The sequence below is a fragment of the Dryobates pubescens genome, chromosome 1 (assembly GCF_014839835.1).
Source record: "Dryobates pubescens isolate bDryPub1 chromosome 1, bDryPub1.pri, whole genome shotgun sequence".
Classification (NCBI taxonomy): Eukaryota; Metazoa; Chordata; class Aves; order Piciformes; family Picidae; genus Dryobates; species Dryobates pubescens.
This window is the reverse complement of record NC_071612.1, coordinates 23,270,511-23,284,841: the sequence shown is the minus strand read 5'-3', so window position 1 is coordinate 23,284,841 and position 14,331 is coordinate 23,270,511.

Sequence of the window (14,331 nt, the reverse complement as noted above, 5' to 3'; positions counted from 1 at the left end):
GGAGTTAGGGACAGGGGGAGGCAAGGCGTGAAGAGCGCTGGAATGTGCCTCTGTGCCTCTCTGACTTCTCTGGCTCACATTTACCTTTTCCTTGGCTAGGGCTATATATAAATATTTATGTATATATATTCACACATACATATATTTTTATATATGTATTTAAGCAAAGGCATGTCCCAAGCAAAGCCAGAAGCTCAGGCTGGATGAAATGGCTTGGAGTGAAGCCTTGTGGTGTGGCTAAGCGCATACCATGTGCATGCTTCTCCTGTCCTGTGCTGCTGTGGGGGTGAAAGGGTGCCCATGCATCGAAGGAAATGCTCTTTTCCTTTGACTCTGGGTCACATCATCCACTGTCATTAACAGAAGGGCTGTTGTCTAGTGTATACAGCAGGAGTAAGACATTTGTGAGAATGGCTGAGTTCTGTTCCTGTCTCTGCTCCTGTCCTCTTGTGTGATCTTCAGAGAGAAACCAGAGCACCAGCCCTGGAGGTGCCCAGTGGTCCTGATGAGCACTGGGCATCCCAAGCATCCACTGCGAGTCAGTGCCTCACTGGTTGGAGCTAGGTCTCCATTTGTCCGCTGGCCGGCAGGGTCTTGTAGGATGTACCTGTACCTGGGGGAGGGCAGCGGGAGGCATCGTGGCCTGGTGGGGCAGCACAGTGCTATCTTCTGTCCAAGGGTGAGCTTCAGTGCTAATCCTCTTACCAACAGCCATGTCAGAGCTCCATGCATCTGGGGTGGGCGAATGGGTGAGAACAGTAGCCAAAAGAAACAAATTTGTGTGGTAGCTGGCTAAGAAGGGAATTTAAACAAATAATCAGATGGTAGCAGGCAAGTGATTTTGTTTGTGTTTCTTCTTGTTTTGTTTTTCCTTTTGAACTCTGGCAATTGTAAGAAGCTTTAGAAGAAAATAGAATTCAGTAATTAGGAGCGATTTTATAATGGATGTTGCATTTCCTTTCCATTCACAGACAGCATCTGTTTGTCCTTTTGTTGGCGAAATGGGAAATAGGAAACTGCAATTCTAGCGCTAGGCAGAGCAGGAGCCTGTGCTGTGCCAGAACAGCAGGTCTAGCTAAAGCAAATGCATTCCTTTTTGTCCTCTAGAAATTAATATAAATGAACTATCATCTATTGACTGGTTTATATCACATCCTATGAATGTATGTAAATAAAACTGTACATAGATGCATATCTATATAAAATATCTTTTAATAACGTATCAAAATTTGTGTAAATTGGAAACAAAAAGTACCTATAAAGCCAGTGTACATAAGTTACAATTCTGTATATTTTCTTTTGTTCTTCATAAAAAAAAAATATATATATATATTTACTTTGACAATAAAATGAAAATGGAAATTTTAAATCCCTTCTCGAAATTATTATTCATTAATTTCCTTTGTAACCAGCTCTGTAATCAGGACAATAGCACTTAAAATTTTGATTCACCTGGACATAACCTTTCAGGTGCCTGTTAACAGGGAGATGATGGAACAGACCTGAAGTTGCCTTCAGAAATTTTTCTCATCTCAGAGAGTTCCTGGGAGGTGCAAGGTGTTTCGGCTCTCCCTTTGCTGCAGCCCTCACGCTTTGCCTGGCAGCCACACTGGGACCCGAATGCCTTCTGTGGTTTCTGACCGCTGTGGAACAGGTCTGCAGCTGCAGTAAAACTGTGTTTAATAAACTAGAGCAAGCAGGTTTTGAGGAAATTCAAGCTCTAAAGAGAAGGAGGAAGGGCTTCAGAGTTCGATGGAGACTGTGACAGTGACTCACTGTGTGACCCAGGACAAAGGACTCGGTTGCCATGTGTTGCAGTTCTCTTTCTTGTAAAATGGGGATAATAATGCATCACAGTCATGCTGTGGGACTTAATTTATGTTTGTGTGGTCCTTGGATGGAAGGAGCAAACAATAAGACCAGTAGTCACAGGATTAGATTGTGAAAGAAAGAGTTGGCACTGCAGAGGTCTTGGTGCCAAGGTGCTTCAGATGGTTCTTCTGTAAATCCCACGTCTGAAAGAGTGATGTGGAAGATCTGTGGTACAAAGCATGCCTCAGGCCTGAGGAGAAGACGCCCTGTTCTGCAACAGCCATTGCTTCCCATTTGTAACAACAGGAGCATGAACATGATACTCGTGTGATCTCCAAGGCAGAACACCTCTTGCACTGTGCTTTTGATTGCTTGGCCTCCACTGGAAGAAGAAACCAGCAAAATTACTGGTTCTGAGTCTCCATAGGAGCAATGGCGCTGTGGCTCCAAATCTTCTCCCAGCAAGAATCACTCTGAGGCTAATGGGCACTCAGGGATTAAAGTCTCTCCCTGAAGAACAGCCACCACAAAATGCTAGCTGATGAGCCAGGGCTCTCCAGACCCCTGATTTTAATTTTCCCAGAGAATGACAGTGAGTCTGGCAAGAGAACCAAGGGATGAAGCAGATATAAGTTCTGTAGCCTGAAGACCAGAGTCCTAGGAACAGCTGTTTTAAGAGTGCTAGTCACATATACTCTTTAATTAGCAAGCCTGCACCACGAGGATCTTGGATTCCCTTCTGTTCTCACCCTATTGACAACATGCATTAAACTAGTTGCTTTATTTTAACCAACAGCTCAGTCTCCTCCCCATCTCATCTGGAGTTCTGATATTGCTGTCACTTTGGGCAATTCACCCTGCAAGACCCTCGGGGCTCAAGTTGTTGTTTCTCTGCAAGAGGCAATATTTAAAGTTGAAGTGGAGTAATGTAAAATACCTGCTGTTGGAACACAGCAATGCAGAAATCTAAGATCTAAGCTATGTTTAACCTGGAATAGTCTCCTTTTCCTCCTTTTCCTCCTTTTCCTCCTTTTCCTCCTTTTCCTCCTTTTCCTCCTTTTCCTCCTTTTCCTCCTTTTCCTCCTTTTCCTCCTTTTCCTCCTTTTCCTCCTTTTCCTCCTTTTCCTCCTTTTCCTCCTTTTCCTCCTTTTCCTCCTTTTTTTTCTCTTCCTTTTCCTCCTTTTCCTCCTTTTTTTTTCTCTTCCTTTTCCTCCTTTTCTCATTTTAAGTATGGTTGTGTGGATTGTGGGGGTTTTCTGGCTAGTACCTCTAAGGAAATCTAAGCTAATGTAAAAGTTACAACATTTTGCTCAGATTAGTGCTGTGTTTGCTGTGAAAAGGAAGTTAGCTCTGTGTGAAAATTAATGATGTTTTCAGAAGTTTGTCACAAATTCCTAGAAATTTCCAAAAGAGATTTTAATATTTGTTTTATGTGGAGTTACTGGCTTGTGTGGGCCTTGATTCATAAGAAAAAAATGGCCTTGCCTTAAGCCTTATTTCTTTTTAACCACTTGAAGATAAAGATGTATATATAAGTGCTTTGATGCCACAACTGTAGATAAGTTCATCATGTCCCTGTCTCAGCAAGTCTGCATGGCAAAGCACAGCGTGGTATCATTATACATGTGCCTAAGTCACACTGACTTTAAACATTGATAGTTTGGGTTCTGAAGTGCGAATGGATGTGTGCGGTGTTAGAGCCTTCACGTGATGGTCATGATCTGATTCCTAACACTTGCGAGATCTTCGTATGTTTCTAAAAGGTTTTACTGGCCATTTCTGACTGTTTATGGTCTCTTCATCAGAGCTAGTGGTGAAGGGATAGTGTGAGAGGTGAGGAGATGTCAGTTGGGATGGCTGTACTCAAGGTAAGAACTGAGCATATAGACTAAGTGTAAAAGGATATTTCTGTAAGGTGACTTGTGCTAAACAAAGAGCAGTGGAGGGACATGTCCAAGACTACAGAGCAATGCCCAGGGCAAATGGGAATAGAGTCTGGAAGTCCCAAATCTGCTCTGTCCCAGACAGTGAGGCAGATCACACACCAATAAAACACAGGGGGTTAGAGAAGGTAAAGAGAAATAGGGCAGCTAATTGAGATATCAGATAAACAAAGAAAGGTAAAGATGGGACATTGGATGAAGTGAGGCTGCACCAACATTTACTCCTGGAAAGGATGCCAAGGAGAAAGGAAGGAGAGCTTGCTGGATGGTGCATTGCACTTGGGAGCCACCAAGATAGGACCTTATTACTCTCTACAACTACCTGAAGGGAGGTTGTAGAGAGACGGATGTTGGTCTCTTCTCCCAGGCAGCCAGTACCAGAACAAGAGGACACAGTCTCAGGCTGTGCCAGGGGAGGTTCAGGCTGGATGTTAGGAAAAAGTTCTATACAGAAAGAGTGATTGCCCATTGGAATGGGCTGCCTGGGGAGGTGGTGGAGTCGCCATCACTGGAGGTTTTCAGGAGGAGACTTGATGGGGTGCTTGGTGCTGTGGGTTAGTTGTTTGGGTGGTGTTTGATTGGTTGATGGGTTGGACGCGGTGATCTTGAAGGTCTCTTCCAACCTGGTTTATTCTATGTATTCTATGTATTCTAACTCTCTGGAAGGGTCCTACTACCCTACCTGTTTTATGTGGGCCTTTTAGCTCTGGCAGTTTCAGAGGGAGCTCAGGGAGCAGCACCCCTTTGGAAATCAAGCCAGTCTACTGAGCTCGGTGGTGTGATGAAAAGTGGCAAATCTGGCTCCCTGGAGAAGAGGGCTTGGTTTAGACCCTGTGATTTTTGCAAGTTCCCTGCTCTCTGCCCTCCCCAGGGAGTTGTTTTCACATAAATCCTTGTGCAGGGAGCCTTCTCCTTGTCTAAATAGCCACCATAGATTTAATCCAAACAACCAGGTGACTCCAGCACAAAGCTAATGGCAATAAGCAGTGTTAATGATTACCCCAGGCCCTTTGGGTTATGTAAGCCTGGATGTGCTGTACGACGGGCTTTCATCTCAGATCTGTTCTCCCTCTCTGGGAGAAATACCAAGGACCTGCCAACACACATAGAAAGCTGTTTGGAGCCAGCTGGGATGTTCCTTCTCCCCTTTTGACAGCACCTATGAAACGCGTTATTCACTTGGCTCTGCGATTGCCATGCTTTGCTTGCTTGTTATTCAGAGGCATTGCTTTTAAAGAACGAGTTGTTCCAAGCTCCCACTGACTCCAGTACAAGCCAAGGACAGTGATTGCCGTGGCTTATCTGGGGGGAGAAATTTCCCAGCTTAGATAGGGACATGTGGACCTTGGTGGATCCTGGTGGATCCTTCGCTTCACTTTTTTCCTCCTCCCCCCTGGGACATCTGTGCTTTTGTGACTATTAATCTCTTATCCCACATGTTTTAGTTTTGCTCTTGCAGCCTTTTTATCTCTCTTTTTTTTTTTCCTTTGTGTGGGTGTTTGAAGGTGTGTGGTGTGTGAAAAATAGATGTTGTGAAGAATCTTCCAGCCTGAATATCTAGTGTACGTTTGCACACAGCTAGAGGGATTAGACTTAATAACTCTTCTGGTCAAACAATCCTATATCATGAGGTTTGTGGCTCCTCAGTGCTCAGTGTTTTACAGCTCTGAGCTTCAATCTACTCTGCCAGCTCAGTACAGGTCTTCCTCCAGCTGGAGCACATCCTTCATCTCTTGCCATGTTCCTTTCCCAAGTACCACTTTTCTTATGGTTTTGTGGTTAGGCTGACTCAAAAACCATGTAAGTACTTTTGATCTCCTACGGAGCTAAGGCTGGATGAACCTCTCAGCCCTTGGAGAAATCTGTTGCAGAGGGCTTTCATCAGCTCACCCACATTGCCCTACAGCGTGTGTGTGCTTTGGCTAGTATCTCACTGAGCTCCAGCTTGCTATTCAAACATTCTTCAGTTTATAACAACATCTGACAAGGCTCTGGCCATCACAAGCAGAGGACAGTGTTGGCAATCTGCTGAGTGCCGCAGGCTGAGGTGCTAGGTGAAATAGAAGTGAAATACATGAATGACAAGCAGCTGTTGGGAAAGACAGATCTCTTCTTACTCTAGTGCACCTCTGATAACTCTTCCCCTATTCATGTTGGATTCATAACCATCCTGAAAGGGAGAGAAAATCTAGGTTAATGTGGCCTATAGTTTTCTGCAAGGGAGCAGAGGAAGGAAAACAGAAACTGAAGCAAGTTATGGTGTAACAGGCAGTGCTCTGTCCTCTCCAGCGCCTGAGAGAGTGACAGGCCCTGTTTGCTTGCTGTTCAGGAGGAGGGTGGTCTGAACTAGCAGGCACTGCCAGAGCAGCTGATGTACAGCTCTGGGACAAAAGCAGCTTTATGGCAGGAGGTTTAGTGAACGATATTCAGAGGGCTGAGATTTGGACAGTTGGTAGTACAATGAGAAGGGGCTGGGATTGCTCCCTCTCCGTCCCTCAGGTCCCCTTCTTCTTCCTTCTGACTTTGTAGCTGATTCTTGGAGTGGCCTTGAGTGAGACTTAGCACTTCCCAAAGCAGAATTATTATTTATCCATATGACGCAGATACCATGAGCCTCAATAATTATAAGGCACTCAGAGATCTTTAGTGGAAACATCTATCCAGGAATTGTTTTGCATATGACTGAGGGTGGAGTCCAGCAACCCATGAAAAGAAAGGTACAAAGAATTACTGTTCTGTATCTAAAAAAGCCTCTGGCAACTGCCTCTCCTATTGAGTCCAGCGGGCACCAGTTTAAGCCCTGACAGTTATTCCAGCATTATGGTTGCAAATACAGGGATTGGGCTATTGGGCTGAAAAGTGTCCAGGTATTTAGTTAACTTGCCTTCCATAAGTGGAGGAGTGACATGAACGTTCGAGTTTGGCTGTTGATGGCTGACTTGTTCTGAGAAGTCTATAAATGGCAGCCAGGTAGTCTCTCAATTTAATTTCTCTGATGTACGTTGTTTTTCCATGGACAACATGTCCTGGACCTTAGAGAGTTGGCTGGAGCTAGCTTCATTCACACTGGGTGTCCCTGGTGGCAGATAATGCATTGGGGAGGGCAAAGGGCTTGGAAATTTCATGATGTCAGAAGGGCTGTCCTGCAGCCAGGGCAGCTGGAAAAACAGCCGGGCTGCATGACAGTGGCCGGGCTGCGGCCAGGGGGCTCATGGGCCAGCGCCTGTGCTGGACCTCTGCTCCCCTGTGCCTGCTTCTGAGGTCTGACCAGGACGCTGTGGCACCATGGAGCTGAGATGTGGATGTGAGCATCCTGGGGCAGGGCTTACGTGGTGAGCCCTTTGCTGTGAATGAGACTTCGCTGCCCCAGCTGATGTGGAAATGGCCTCTGGTTGAGGCTTGTCCCTTCTGGAAGTGGCAGCTTCTCCTGGGGAAGGTCAGCTTTGTCTGGAAGGGGAGCATGGGGTGATAAGCAATCTGGCCTCTCTCAGAAAACAGAGTTAGTTACAGCTGACAAGTTTGCTGGTAAGCGCTTCCTCTTGCTCCCTAGGAATTAATGGCACAACTGGAGGGTGTTCATTTACCTATCACCCAGGACCTTTACTCTCCTCACAGAGTATTCTAACAACTGATAGATAAACACGCATTAGTAACACATTTGACTTCAACAGAGCATGGATTTTCTTTGGCATTGAAGGTCACAACAGCCCTTCTCAAGTGCTGCCATTGCCAGAGTGCTTACCCCTCATTTAGTATCCCTTGCACTGCCTTGTAGATAATCCAGGCCTGTGCATGAAATCGATGACATCCATGAAAGTTTAATGTGAATCAGTCTGTGCCATGGCTAAAGGAATGCTTAGCAAATTAAAATTGGTCCTGATGACTTCATGCAAGTTACATGATCCCCCGTGGAGGACCATGAATCCAGGGAGAGCTGGAGCCACCTTCCTTGCTTTGCTCCTGCATTTCCATACCCATCCTAGTGAAATAAATTAACTGTGCTAAATTAATAATAATATATGGCACTTCTCTAGCATTTTCCAGCTGAGGACCAGGACATGCTTCCCATCAGACAGTTAAACCTTTCAAGCCCCTGGAAGAGCAAAGTCAGGAAAAGGATCTGAAAGATTTGCTCTTGTGGTAGAGCTGTAGAACAAACCCAAATGTACCAACTGCTTCTGAGACCCAGGCATTGACCACAGCTTAATCATTGACGTGAATTTGGCACGTGTACACAGTGAGGTATAGATGGAGTGAACTGAACTGCACTGGGGAAGAAGTGAAGATGCTTTTTAGCCTGTTGGAGAGGCTTAAGATCTGCATGAATTCAGGCAAAAGGAAAGATGTTCATTTTGGTGATATGGCATGAGTGATGCTGGCAGAGGTGTGCTGTGACTTTCACAGCTGCTGCAGGACCTGGAGAGCAGTAGGGCAACAACTTCTCTATATCTGCTTGTGGAGTTGCCATCACTGGAGGTGTTTAGGAGGAGACTGGATGGGGTGTTTGGTGCCATGGTTTAGTTGATTAGACAGTGTTGGACATGATGATCTCAAAGGTCTCTTCCAACCTGGTTTATTCCATTCTATTCATTCTATTGTGACTTGCTGAGTGTTTGCAATGGCTCTTGGTGACCTCGGAGGATGAGTTCGCGTTCATCTTCTGTGTGGACCACGTTAGTTTCCACAGTAATTATCAAGAAGTTCAGCTTGATTTCTTTTATTTTTTATTTTTTTCTCCTGACTTTAGCACCCTGTGAAGCATTTCCTCACTAAGATGTCAACCCTATGGTGTGATCAAAAGAGGGCCGATTAGCATCCTCAGAAGTTTCTTTGCACTAAACCCCATCTGAACTTTGCAATACTTGCCAGTACATCTTTTCCTTCCTTAACTTTGATACTTTCTGCTTACTCTTCTCAAACACATTTATTTTAAGGAGAATGACCAGCTGCTGATGCACTATCTGTTATCTATTAACACAAACATTTTAGATTGCAAAAGAGTGCCTGTTTGGAACGTTGGGACAGAAGACCTAGCCCCATGTAATCTCTGCTGTTTATTCTGATCTTTTATTCAACTTTTGCTACTAGGTAATTTGTGTGGGATTTAATAAACTCTACTCTTTGTTGTGATAAGTTCTAATTATTACTGTCAAGGCAGTTTACTGGATCAACAAATAACTAGTCACTAGCTAAAGCAATGTGCTGTTGAGAAAGAGGTTTCTTACCTGCATTACAGTGACTAAGTAGGCATATGTAACCCACAGAGAATCTTCACAAATAAAGGCTCTGTGTCCTAGATGCAGTATATTTGCCGAGCAAGGGATGGCCTGAGTCATCTGGCAGTCTAACTAGATGTACAGGACAAATAAAGCACATTTGGGTCTGTCCAGACACAAAGAATTCCTTTTCATTAGGAAAAAAATTCTTAAAAAAGAAAAAAATTGGAAGTGTTCACCAGATGTGGAAGATCAAGGGAGCAAGAGAGACAGCAGAACTGCCAATGTGATTGCAATCAGTCACTGGGGATGCTGGCTGTGCTGGCCCAGCTCTGGAGCTGCTGCATTGCTTGGTTGCTGTGGCTGTTCGATGCCTGGACCTGCCAGTATTGGGTCTTTAGAAGTGTTTAGAAGTGATGCTCCTTCTTCCTCTTCCTCTTTTATGTTTTTTCTTCACTCTGTGGAGGCTCCCCTCGTGAACTGATGGTGGTGTGATTTCACCAAAAAGACTCCATTGATGACCTAATGTTAAAAACAAATAAAGTTTTTAGTGCAAAACATTTCAGCCAGCTGGGGGTTTCTTCAAGTGAAGTTCTATTCCAGGGCTGGCTTCATTCACACAGCTCTGCAGAGACGATGAGTGGAATCTTTTCATAGTCTCTCCTTGAGGACCCCTCATGAGCCCACATCTGTGTCTACACTAACAGAGGAACCCTGGGACAATGGGTGAAAAGGCAGAGGAAGGCTCTCTGTAACCCACTTGTCATTGCTGTTGGCACCTCCTCTGTCCTAGTTCATGATTTTCCACCAGTCAAAACTTTTCTCTTAAGGGAATTTCAAATTTTTCTGGTTTTATAAATTTTTGGTCCTTTTTTGGGTTGTTGTTGTTAGAAGTAAATGTCAAGAATTATGTGGGGTTGTGTTTTTGTTTTTCAAACCTCAGCTGTTCTCTTTGAAGTTGACTTTTCCTTCACTTTCCAGCAACCCCCAAAAAGTGATTTTTATGACCAAAGCATGAACAGCTCATTGGAACAGATTCCTTTTGTGTTTGTAGACATTTTCTTAGGACCATTTCCTGTTTGTCTCTGGAAAATATTCAACTCAGAGTCCCATGGCTGCAACCTCTAAACGTAGCTATATGATAAAAGCCACTTGCCTGGCATCAGCATACAGAGTCCACCCATGAAGACCATCTCAAGGCCATTTGTGTATACTGAGAGAAGTGCAGTATTGAAGAGAAGACTCAGCTAAAGTCTGCCTCTCCAAGTAGAGGCAGAAACAACAGAATGATATTTCTGATTAGTATCACCATGTGATAGTAACCACCATGAGAGAAAAGAGAAAAACTCTAGCAGAGAAAGAAGTTTAGATCTTCAAGGTCATATTCTCAGTCACTCCTAAGCTCAGTCATTATGCCTTGCTGTCTCTCATCAATGCTATTGTTGGGGCAGTACAGAGGTATTAGCTCCCTAATATTTTGGACAGGCACAAAGACAGAGGTGGAAACATGATTTGCAACATTTGACATCCTGCCTCACATTTCATCTGTGAGCTTGTGGCTGCCAGGTCAACATGGATTTGGTTGACATGCAACACATGGATTTGGAACCTCATGTTTAGGCTCCACATGCAGAGACCAAGACAAAAAAAAACCCCAAAACCCAAACAGAAAACAACAAAAAACCCCCAACCAACCAAACCCCAAACAATCAAACCCCTCAAGCCCAGGTGAAGTCTCAGCTCTGTCAGTGAAGGCTGGGGTTTTACTGAATTTGTCAGAGTCATGGTTTCACCCTCAGTTTTTACTCAAGGAGCCTTCCCACACAGGGTTAATGACTTTGCTTGCTGGGTTGATCTGGAAGGAAAGTGGGAATCTCACCTGGGTCTGGGGCTAATCAGAGGTCTCAGCTGAAGGCATCTCCAGGTTCCCATAAAGAGAGGAGCTTGGGTGAGTGGGTGGGATGGTGATGAAATATTTACTGCTGGCCAGGAAGGTGATTTGAGTGTGGGTATCTCCAGGGAGTGATCAAGAAGGGTGACTATAGGTGACTATAACTATGAGCAGCTGGCCTGTGTAATGTGATGCTGAGAAAGGAGTCTTCAGCAGGTTCCATGTTGGGGTGAGTATGATTAATGTGGTTGAAACTTTTACTCTGTTTTAGTTTTGTTTGTTTGGTTGGGTTTTATTTGGGAAAGAATGTCTGTTCATTGGTGAAAGAGGCTTGTGGCTGGTGGCTAAAGCATATTTGCTGGTATTTAGGTCCAGGTGGTGATGAATTCTGCATGGCTGGGAGGAGGGGGAGGTTCTCAACTGAAATGTCTGAGCTTAGGGTCTTTGTATTTGGTCTTGCTCAGGGGGCTGTAGGATAGGTCCCTGATTCAGTTCAGGTGACTGTGCCTAGGCTGTGTCACCAAGTGTGACTCGGGGAATCATGCCCCTTTCTGGACCTGTTTTCTTTTTGTTTGTTTGGGTTTTTGTTTTGTTTTTCAATCCTGGCATAGAAGAGAGGGCTTCCTTCTGCTCCAGAGTCCAGATATAAAAATAAACCTCTACTCAAGTCTTTATTCCACTCTTCTCTGGATGAAAAAGGCTGTGCTCTGAACCACAAAGGGAGGCAAGGAGGAGCAAACAGTTTAGCCTGTGAGCTAGAGAGTCCAGATTTTTCCACATGTGGGCTTGAGCCCAGACATCACCCTGACAACATGTGGGAACATAAATACAAACAAAAGTAATTTCCAGATGAGGGATGTATGCAATGTTTTCTTTTACTGGCATTTATACTTGCTTATTTGGCTGAAATTTACAATCAACACTGCTTATTGCAACAGGGTAGCAGGAGGATGCTAGGAACAGAGAAAGTGTCTGTTCAGCTGTGTCTGCATCCCGAGAGGGGTGTGAAACCCATGGCAGCCACCTCAGGGAGGCCCTGTGCAAGTTTTAGAGGGAGACAAATCCCAGGAATGAGCAGGAACAGTCTTGCTGAAGCACAACCTTTGGGGGTCTTGACTGACCTGTGACTGTTTAGGTCATTTGTGACCCATCTTGTCTGGCTGTGCTGTGTTAGGTCCCCTCCTTGTGGTGTGTCCTCGTGGACCTGGGTTGGACTTGAATCCTCAGGAACCGAAAACAGTTCCCCGAGGGAGGGAAGTTTTGCATTTTGTCTTCTTTCATTTGTGACTGATATTATCAGTGATTTATTTTAATTTTTTTAAAGGTAATTTTTGGCTAGGAGACTTCCCTAGTGGCCTTATCTCCGCGGGATCAGGGCTGATTTGGGCTGCAGACTCTCTCAGGTTTCTTATGGGGGAAGAAGGGGAGATGCTGTCTTATATTGGCACCAACATCTTATTCCCTTATGCATTGTGTGCCTTACTTAAGGAGCTCCAGAGTCTGTTTCTGATCTCCTCTGAAGCTCAGGCTATGAAAGCAGTATCTCAAGCTCTTTTTTATATCAGAAGATAAAACCATAATTTCTTACACATGTGTGTATATACATATTCCCATAGACAGCACAAACATATGCTACTCTCAGTAATACTGTCAGGATGCTTAGGCATGGTGGTGTTTTTTTTTCTTTCTTGGGTTTTGTTTTGGTTTTTTTTTAATCTCTCAAAAAATCACTCTGTGAATTTAGCTTCATTATACTACAGTAGCCAACCTCTGATGCTGCATCTTTGATTCTGTATGTCTAACAGATCTAAAAATAACGACATAAATCAGCCAGATGAGGCAGTTAGCAAATAGATTTGCCCACCTGTTTATTAATGAGCACATGAACCTATAGTTCCATATTAGAACACAGCTCTGTGTCTCCTCTGGGTATTAAAAGAAAAACACCTGGCAAAGAGCAAGGGCACTAAGGCAAGTACAAAGTTTCCACAGTAAACATATTTGTGTTTGCTGAGCAAGTGTTGCCGTAAGAAGAAAGGTGAGGCGAGCAGCTACTGCTTGCTTGTGGAGCCTCAGATTACCAAGCAGAGAGAGAGAGAGAGAGAGATGACTCTCTGACAGCTGCAGATCTGCATGTTGCAATTAGATCATACAGGAGAAGGGACGTGCAGGCATCCTTCCCATCCTCTCTCCATGCTGAATCTGTGTAAAGTCCAAGTACACTTCCTCCTTGGAGTTTGGCTTCAAACAGCAGCCAGGAGAGAGAACAAGAGCAAAGCTGAGCTTTGGCATACTTGGTTGGTTGGATGGTTTGGGGGATTTTGTGTGTGTGCTTGTTTGACTTTATGTTTGCTTGTTTTGCTTTCTTGGTTTGGTTATATTTTTCCTGGGTTTTACTGCTTGGTATGGCTCAGCACATGTTCTAGTCCTTGACCTTGCAGAAATATCTCTGCTGACTTGCAGAGCTGTCTTTTCACAGCATCAGTGGAGAAGTGATCAAAGGTATTCCTATCCTGGTTGGATTTGTAGTCATTCACTGGCAGAACTGTAATATGGAGGTAAAGGACAAAAGAGGCACAGGAGGAAGCTGGGGGAAGAGTGTGCTCAAGGCATGCCATAACCTGGCATAGGGTCTCTGGGAAGTGAAGATCAGGGTGTTCTGATGACTAGTGTTGTTTGTGTGCTGTGAGGTGAGTAGCTAAAAAAAACCCAACCACGTGGATGCATCCATCATAACATCTCCTTTCCTTGCCTCCTCATTCCTATTTGTGAGCTGTGGTGTGCAGCTCTGCTAGCCACACTACTATTTCTGCTCCCTCACAGGGTCAGCTGAAACATGCTGAACAAGGGCCAGAAGGATAACAACCAAAAACCTTACCACAAACAAAAATGCAAGCAATGTACTGTCTAACTGGGACATGTTAAGATATGTGGCCAAATTTGGGGCTGTGTGGGTGGGTGTCTCAGGTCTTTCTATGCTGATTTCTCGCTCTGCAAGAGACCCTGCAGTTCAGTTAAGGAAGATACCTCTTTATAATTAAACAAATAGTCTTGTGTTACTTTATGATGAAGTCTCCCATCTGTCTCCAGCAGCAGTGATGCAAAGGAGCTGTTAGGTTCACATTAACAGCAGCTGCTGTACCTGGGCCTGGCTCCTCTAACATTTATATAGGTTTGGTGGCAATAAAGATTTATCTATTTTTTTTTTATGAAGCTGTTAGATCCCATAATCATGCTTCACAGCTTTATTTTACATGGTGATTTTGCTGACCATAAATGTGCTAAAGCTGAATGTTTGTATTATTGCTGTGGTCTTAACCCTGGGTGTGATATCTGGGGGAAAGAGAATCAGAAGCATTAGAAGCTCCTATGATTCACTGATGCGTATGTCACTGTGTTTGGCTGCATGACCTGCATTTTCTGCCTGGGATTTGCTGTGGTTTAATCAGAATCACAAAATTATGTTTAA